Source organism: Salmo salar, chromosome ssa20 (genome assembly GCF_905237065.1).
Source record: "Salmo salar chromosome ssa20, Ssal_v3.1, whole genome shotgun sequence".
In the NCBI taxonomy this organism is placed as follows: domain Eukaryota; kingdom Metazoa; phylum Chordata; class Actinopteri; order Salmoniformes; family Salmonidae; genus Salmo; species Salmo salar.
Genome location: NC_059461.1, coordinates 31,589,524 through 31,599,042, shown reverse-complemented (window position 1 = coordinate 31,599,042; position 9,519 = coordinate 31,589,524). Strand labels below are relative to the sequence as shown.

At 47.1% G+C, this 9,519-nt stretch overlaps 1 long non-coding RNA gene across 1 annotated transcript; it reads left to right on the top strand.

The window, feature by feature from the left end:
- The first annotated feature begins 3,732 nt into the window (after nt 1-3,732).
- Nucleotides 3,733-6,746, top strand: LOC106580441 (uncharacterized). Its single transcript, XR_006761090.1, has 2 exons — nt 3,733-3,972; nt 5,435-6,746. It is a non-coding gene; the product is annotated as an uncharacterized lncRNA (long non-coding RNA).
- The last annotated feature ends 2,773 nt before the right edge of the window (nt 6,747-9,519 follow it).

Here is a 9,519-nt window from a genome sequence, read left to right as displayed (position 1 = left end):
ACAATTCCACACAAAGACATGGGGGGAACAGAGGGTTAAATACACAACACTTAATGAGGGAAATGAGAACCAGTTGTGTAGGAAAACAAGACAAAACAAATGGAAAATGAAAAGTGGATCGACGATGGCTAGAAGACCGGTGACGCCGAACGCCGCCCGAACAAGGAGAGGAACCGACTTCGGTGGAAGTCGTGACAGTACCCCCCCCCCCCCGACGCGCGCCTCCAGCAGCGACACCGACACCGGCCTCGAGGACGACCCGGAGGGCGAGGAGCAGGGCGATCCGGACGGAGACGGTGGAACTCCCGCAGCATTGAAGGGTCCAACACGTCCTCCACCGGAACCCAGCATCTCTCCTTCGGACGGTACCTCTCCCAGTCCACGAGGTACTGAAGGCTCCTCGCCCGACGCCTCGAATCCAGTATGGATCGAACGGAGTACGCCGGGGCCCCCTCGATGTCCAGGGGGCGGAGGAACCTCCCGCACCTCAGACTCATGGAGCGGGCCAGCCACCACCGGCCTGAGGAGAGACATGGAACGAGGGGTTAATACGGTAATCGGGGGGAAGCTGTAACCTGTAACTCACCTCATTCAGTCTCCTCAGGACTTTAAATGGCCCCACAAACCGTGGACCCAGCTTCCGGCAGGGCAGGCGGAGGGGCAGGTTTCGGGTCGAGAGCCAGACCCGGTCGCCCAGTGCGAACAGCGGGGCCTCACTGCGGTGACGGTCTGCCCTGGCTTTCTGGCGCAGCACAGCGTGCTGAAGGTGAACATGAGCGGCGTCCCATGTCTCCTCCGCTCGCTGGAACCAGTCGTCCACCGCAGATATCTTGGTCTGACTCTGATGCCAAGGAGCCGGAACCGGCTGATACCCCAGTACGCACTGGAAGGGGGAGAGGTTAGTGGAGGACTGGCGGAGCGAGTTCTGGGCCATCTTTGCCCAGGGCACAAACGCCGCCCACTCCCCCGGCCGGTCCTGGCAATAAGACCTCAGAAACCTACCCACATCCTGGTTAACTCGCTCCACCTGCCCGTTACTCTCGGGGTGAAAACCCAAGGTAAGGCTGATCGAGACCCCCAGACGTTCCATGAACACCCTCCAGACCCTCGAAGTGAACTGGGGACCCCGGTCAGACACTATATCCTCAGGCACCCCGTAGTACCAGAAGACATGCGTAAACAAGGCCTCCATAGTCTGTAGGGCCGTAGGGAGACCGGGCAGAGGAAGGAGATGGCAGGACTTAGAGAAACGATCCACAACAACCAGGATCGTGGTGTTTCCCTGTGATGGGGGGAGATCGGTCAGGAAATCGATCGACAGGTGCGACCATGGCCGTTGTGGAACGGGTAAGGGGTGTAGCTTACCTCTGGGCAGGTGCCTAGGAGCCTTACACTGAGCGCACACCGAGCAAGAGGAAACATAAACCCTCACGTCTTTGGCCAAAGTGGGCCACCAGTACTTCCCACTCAGACAGTGCACCGTCCGACCGATGCCTGGATGACCAGAGGAATGTGATGTGTGTGCCCAATAGATCAGCCGATCACGGACAGCAGACGGAACGTACAGACGCCCAGCGGGACACTGGAGGGGAGCGGGCTCTGCACGTAACGCCTGCTCAATGACGGCGTCCAGCTCCCACACTACCGGTGCCACCAGGCAGGAGGCCGAGAGTATGGGGGTGGGATCCATGAGCCGCTCCTCTGTGTCATACAGCCGGGACAGTGCGTCTGCCTTCACGTTCTGGGAACCTGGTCTGTAAGAAAGTGAGAAAACAAAACGGGTGAAAAACATGGCCCACCTCTCCTGGCGAGGGTTCAGTCTCCTCGCTGCCCGGATGTACTCCAGATTGCGGTGGTCAGTCCAGATGAGAAAAGGGTGTTTAGCCCCCTCAAGCCAATGTGTCCACACCTTCAGAGCCTTGACGACAGCCAACAGCCCCTGATCCCCCACGTCATAATTTCGCTCCGCCGGGCTGAACTTCTTCGAGAAGAAGGCACGGGGCGGAGCTTCGGTGGCGTACCCGAGCGCTGAGAGAGCACGGCTCCTATCCCAGCCTCGGACACATCCACCTCCACTATGAACGCCAAAGAGGGATCCGTATGGGCCAGCACAGGAGCCGAGGTAAACAGAGCCCTCATGTGACCAAAAGCCCTGTCTGCCTCAGCCGACCACTGCAAACGTACCGGTCCCCCCTTCAGCAGTGAGGTAATGGGAGCTGCTACCTGACCAAAACCCCGGATAAACCTCCGGTAGTAATTGGCAAACCCTAGAAACCGCTGCACCTCCTTTACCGTGGTGGGAGTCGGCCAATTACGCACGTCTGAAATGCGGTCACTCTCCATCTCCACCCCTGACGTGGAAATGCGGTACCCTAGGAAGGAGACGGACTGTTGGAAGAACAGGCGTTTCTCAGCCTTGACGTACAGGTCATGCTCCAACAGTCGACCAAGCACCATGCGCACCAGGGACACATGCTCGGCCCATGTAGCAGAGTATATCAGAAGGTCATCAATATACACCACTACACCCTGCCCGTGCAGGTCCCTGAAAATCTCGTCTACAAAGGCTTGGAAGACTGATGGAGCATTCATCAACCCGTACGGCATGATGAGGCACTCATAATGCCCTGAGGTCGTACTGAACGCCGTCTTCCACTCGTCTCCCTCCCTGATATGCACCAGGTTGTAAGCTCTCCTGAGATCTAGTTTGGTGAAGAAGCGCGCCCCGTGCATTGACTCAATCGCCGTGGCGATAAGAGGTAGCAGGTAACTGTACCTCACCATGATCTGATTTAGGCCTAGGTCCACGAGCGCAGACCTCCCTCCTTCTTCTTCACAAAAAAGTAACTCGAGGAGGCGGGTGAAGTGGAGGACCGAATGTACCCATGACGCAGGGATTCGGAGACATATGTTTCCATAGCCGCCGTCTCCACCTGTGACAGGGGATACACGTGACTCCTGGGAAGTGCAGCGTCTACCAAGAGATTTATCGCACAATCCCCCCGTCGATGGGGTGGTAATTGAGTCGCATTCTTTTTGGAGAAGGCGAGAGCCAAATCGGCAGAGGAAGAGACTGATTCTCTCCTCGTGACCCCCCTGCGTCACCATGCCCAGGGGGATGGTAGCTTCCCTAATTAACCCGGACTCTAATGGTCGACTGTCCAGAGTGTGAACTGGGAAAGGCCTAACCACTGGAACAATAGGGATCCCTAACCTATGGGCGAATGCTCTGTCGATAAAATTCCCAGCCGCGCCTGAATCAACAAGCGCCTTATGCTGGGAATGCGGGGAAAACTCAGGAAAGTAAACATGCACAAACAGGTGTACAACAGAGGGCTCTGAATGAGAGTGGTGCATGTTAAATACAAAACACTTAATGAGGGAAATGAGAACCAGTTGTGTAGGAAAACAAGACAAAACAAATGAAAATGAAAAGTGGATCGACGATGGTTAGAAGACCGGTGACGCCGAACAAGGAGAGGAACCAACTTCGGTGGAAGTCGTGACAATAATATGTAAAGATATAATCTGATGCCATTTTATATACTGTATCTTACATTGAACATCATATGATGTCATTTAAATCTGTATGATATAACTCTGGAGTATTTCTGTTGGTTGTTTTGGTGGGCTTTGAGGTTTACAGTAACTGCAGGCTGAACACAAACGCACACAGGTTATCGAAGTGTGCAGGTATTTCTGTCTGTACAGTGTTGGTGGGGCAGGGGCTTACCGAAACACTACAGTGTTAGCAGGGAGGAGCATCATTGTTTATCCTGCTCAGCCAATGAGAAGGTCAGAGATAGATCCCCTCTACACGGCTGAATTCGTCTGGAGGTTGAAGAGACCCGACAGTGACAGGAGTCACCTACCATCACACACACAGGAGAGAGCCAAGAGGACAACAGGACTAGCAACAAACATCCTCTGACCTGTCTGTGATTTTCTTCAGCTCTTCGCCAACTTCTACAGGTAAGAGTTTCAACCCTCATTACTGCTTTTTGCTCAGTGTTTGCAGGGAATTTCCATTACAGTCATCATCCTATCATTTCTGAAGATATTTAAATCTGTTGTTGATCATGTAGCATACTGTAACTGTTATCTGGCATTTGAAAATACAAATACCAAGATGCATGTAATTATTTAATGCAGGTGCATCAAGTGTGTCATTAGTGTTATTTGCCATTTGTTTGACCCAGTTGTATTGCACATGTATAACTCATTCTATAGGGGTCAAATGTCTGTTGGATAAGTTTTACATAGACATTTACAGCATGCCTAAACAGTTACCAAAAGTTCTGAATGGACCAGGAGGGTAGTTCTAGAACTCTGTGTTCTGAATGAACCAGCAGTAAAGTTCTAGAGCTCTGTGTTCTGAATGAACCAGGAGGGACGTTCTAGAACTCTCTACGTAACACAGTAGGTCATCTTGGAAACTGGAAAGCTACTGTGTGGGATTATTCTAAAGCCAAAAGGCTATTGATAAGTATAGCCTCCGAGCCAAGGACACAGATTACACTGTAATGCTGTGTGATGATGATGGGGAGAGAGGAGGACAGACAGACAATCTTAGGGGGAGGACATTGATTACGGTGGTAAAGAGGTCTGAGTAAGAGTGACAGAGACAGAAGAGAGAGATGCACAGAGAGATTAGAGGGAGATAGAGAAAGTAGAGAGACAGATTATGGACATAAAGTAAAAACGTGATGATTATTGAGATGATGACATGGTCCTTATGAAGTGAATCTGTTATGGCATTGGTCTAGTGGTCATCCCTGACCTAGTAGAAAATATATGTCCTGGGTTTTGAAACACAAAAACAAGGGGATTGACAAGGATTATTGTCAACTCGCACTGATAAAGGTTTTAAGAGACAATGTTGACCGGAAAAAGTCTCCCTTCATTCCCCTTGTTGTTTTTCATAGATCTTCCTCTGACAGACTAGAACCAGAGTTGATACCAACCTGAGTTTATATCCTGGCTTCTCAATGCACTGAAGCCAGAAATCCTATGTTGACTTGTTAGATCCTATCGATGCTATGGTGTTGACTTCTCACGGCTCTTGTGTAACACTTCTCTGACAAAGCTGGATTAGCAAGGCCAGCTCGCTGTTAATTTGTCTCTAGCGTAAAAATAACCCTTACTAAGCACATTCGCAAAGCCTGCAGTGACGAGAACATTAGTGTGTGTATGCGTTGTGTTCTACCATATTATTACGTGTGTGTGTGTGTACATTGTGTTCCACCATACTAATCACTGGACAGACTTTCCAGACAAGCTGATGAATGCAGGCATTATGTCACTGTGGGGGTCTCACACTAAACACAGATCATGCTTATGTTCATGTCTTGTTCTCGTCTTGGTAACGACCCAGCACTAGTGTAGAAATGTGGGATATGCTCATCACAAACTCGTCATGTTCTTGTCTTCACAGGGAACAATGATGGTTGGCCAACAGAGACTTCTCCTCACCGTGGCAACCTGCCTATTTCTCCTAGCAACCCTATGCCCCACCTTAGAGGCTCGTCGTGGTGGGGGCTTTGGACGTAGTGGCGGTGGGGGGTGGGGAGGTAGTAGACGTGGAGGTAGCGGTTACCCTCGTCAAGGTGGAGGCACGGGATACCGACCAATGCCATCCTCGAGCGGACCGGCATACCGACCAATGCCTGCCCAGAGTGGAGGCTCCAGTGCGGGGAAGATGGCAGGGGCTGCTGCTGCTGGTGCCCTGGGGGGGAGCAATGCTGGGCAGTGCCCTGAGTCGTCCTGGCTATGGAGGAGGATATGGGGGGTATGGAGGTGGTTATGGGGGGGGGTTATGGAGGCTATGGAGGAGGCTATGGGGGCTACCCCAGAGGTGGAGGGTATGGCCCCAGGCCTGGTGGCTATGAGGGACCAGAAGGCTCTGGGGATATGGAGTACTACTATGGAGCATCCAGCGGGCCCATCTATAACAGCATCATCGTCATCATTGGGTCACTAATGTCACTGGTGATGGGGCACTGGATGGGAGTGATGTAGAGATATAGTGAACAGGAAGAGAGGGATAGAGTCACAACTAAAGATAGACCAAGACCATGTGTATATAAAGACTCTTGAGACCAAGACCAGAACTAGACTCTGACCCCAGACCTAGACCAAGACCTTGGGTGTTGAGTAACCAAACCATGACTGAACACTGAGCTCACAGGTTGTGAATCTGATTTGATTTGCAGGTGTAGCGGAGCAAATACACTTCCTGTATAGCTCCCTGATCCAGAAACACTCTGATGCAGATTCTTTGTCAACTAACTATTTGCACAACATTTGTTTTCTGAGACATACTTAAACAACATACAAATATCTAGTGTGATAGTTTACCTTCCAGTCGAGCACTCACTACCTCAATAGCACATTATTTATTTTATATTTTCTTTACCATGGTTGATATCAACACTTTAATATTGCCATGCCGTGGACATACAGTATAAAGGTAAATCTTTATTTGAAATAGTCCCGTTAAAACAGGTTTCACTTATTTCAACACCTGGTAGAACACTGGCAGCGTTTGGATTTGGATTTGTAAATTCTGTATATTGTACAATTCTATGAATTATATTTTGTTTCCATTATTTTTCTTACTTTATTAAATAAGGTATGTGTGTGGTGGAGTGTATAAATTCTAGTATGATCAAAAAAGTTTTTGTTTTGGTGTCATTTGATGTATTTTTCCTGTGGGGTTATTCCAATAAAGACATGCGAGACAGCGATGTAAATGTATCCATTTATGATCTTCATTATAATCAGACTGTGAAGAGGAACTACCATCAGCTCATTAAAATGAGAATGTATCAGTTCAGATAGAAGTAATATTTAGATGAGGCTTTTGATGACAGACTAAACATTAAAATGAGAATGTATCAGTTCAGATAGAAGTAATATTTAGATGAGGCTTTTGATGACAGACTAAACATTAAAATGAGAATGTATCAGTTCAAAAGCCTCATCTAAATATTACTTCTATCTGAACTGATACATTCTCATTTTAATGTTTAGTCTGTCATCAAAAGCCTCATCAAAATATTACTTCTATCTGATGACAGACTAAACATTAAAATGAGAATGTATCAGTTCAGATAGAAGTCATATTTAGATGAGGCTTTTGATGACAGACTAAACATTAAAAGTCATGTCAGTACCTGTACAACAACCAACTGTCAGTCAAGGATGGTTCTAGAAGGCAGATTGGATTCTAGAATCTGAAATCTGTTCTTGGGAATCTGTGAATGGCTGTATCTATGCCATTCATTGAAGTGGATCTCTGTTAAAAATAAGATTAGGGACCCGATTCATACAGTGGAGGTATTCATTGCCATGGTAAAGGGTTTTAGACAGCCCAGAGTATCATTGGGCTGTAATGCTATTGTTATGACACATATGTTATTAACATGTGCCAGGTATGTTGGTCAGCAGTCAACAATAGGATGTCCCATGACTAAACACTCACTGTGATCCTGTTACTGTGGAAGGTCTCCTGGCTGTCAGGCTGTAATACAGTCACTTCATCACCAGGTGGAGACATGAGAGAACTGGAAGAATACTGCTTACCTGTTAGTTAACCCCATAGGTCTGTTTCATTATGGAAATGATCCTCCTAACAAGTCTATCTCACTCATGCAATTATGGATGGTAGACCTACAAGGTGCTACTTGCTACTGCCCTGATTATCTGGAGGAACAGTATGTTGATATTTATTGACTTGTTATATTAATAATGTTGATCATGATTATTGTAGAAAATAAAGTGAGAACTCGAGAGAACTTTTCTCAAACGTATTTTCTCTCAGAACGAGAGAGCACGATAAATGGATCACCAGAATGTTCAGGCATCCTAATATGCAAATAAAGGGGTTAACTTTTTCCTCACCATTTTCCCTCTTTCCCCCTCGCCTTCTTTCTGTTCCTTTCACTTTTAATAGCCATGCTTCATTTCAGGACCAAGTTCTAAGCTACCAAGCAACAACAAACACTGTGCAGGCTCTAGTTATGGTTACATCCCCAGTGTGTCACATGGTGTCCATTAAAATAGATGAAGGCCTAGCAACAATAGTCATTCTGTTTCTGTATTATAGCCAAGGCTACTGATGAATCAAAACAGACATTCAAACACATAAAACAAATAGAAAATGATAAGACATCCTACAGATAAAATCATATTTTTGATTCTCTGAGGTAAGACTTTTAGTACAAATGTAGCCAGCTGTCTTCCCACAGCTTATCCAACATGAAAGCTGTTATAAAAGACGGTGAAGAAACAAGTCCCAAATATTCATTTTGTAAAGTAAACCTAAGTGTGATGTGACCATCTTTTGAACAACATGTGAAGCCCTGTTTGGTTTGGAATGAGGCTGTGCAATGAGTGTTACATTTCTGAACATTTATAGTTCTAACCCACAGTTTATTAATAGAATCAAATTCATGTTTAAGTTACATTTTTCATTTCTGCAGGAATGAAGAGAACAACCATGGTATCTGAATGGTTTTCTGCTATCAGCGCAACATCAGGGAGAATATGGGTAAAATATGTCATTCAAAGAATAGAAAATAACTAAGGTTAGAGAAACAATTAGTTAATGAAGACAAACAGGGACATTGGTAAAAGCGCAGGTAAGTGTTGTTCATAAAATGTCAGAATTTGCCAGCACTCTGAAGCACAACAATGTGTCCACAGAGCAGTCATAACAAGATACTTGAGTCAAACCACACAAACATAAACCTGGGCCATGTTCAGTAGCCAAACGTTCCATGAATAGAGCCAACATTATTCCTTGGTCTACATGTCAGAGACGAATGTTTGTTCTACTTATTACTATCTGAACTTTCCAAAACGTTGTGACCTGCTGAACGTGCCCCCCAGGATACAGACCGGTAGGGGAAAATAAAAAACCCTCATACATGACTGCTGAGAAAGCCTTGAATAAGGACTGTCCTACTGAGCCTTAAGGGGAGTGAAAATGAAAACAGACAGATTTCAGAAGAAGAAAGGAAACAAACAAGTGGAAGTATTTACATAAACACAGTTCCAACTGTTCTGCCTGCAGCTATGGAACCCTGACCTGTTCACCGGACGTGCTACCTGTCCCAGACCTGCTGTCCCAGACCTGCTGGAACCCTGACCTGTTCACCGGACGTGCTACCTGTCCCAGACCTGCTGTTTTCAACTCTCTAGAGACAGAAGGAGCGGTAGAGATACTCTCAAAGATCGGCTATGAAAAAGCCAACTGACACTTACTCTTGTGTTACTGACTTGTTGCACCCTCGACAACTACTATGATTATTATTATTTGACCATGCTGGTCATTTATGAACATTTGAACATCTTGGCCATGTTCTGTTATAATCTCCACCCAGCACAGCCAGAAGAGGACTGGCCACCCCTCATAGCCTGGTTCCTCTCTAGGTTTCTTCCTAGGTTTTGGCCTTTCTAGGGAGTTTTTCCTAGCCACCGTGCTTCTACACCTGCATTGCTTGCTGTTTGGGGTTT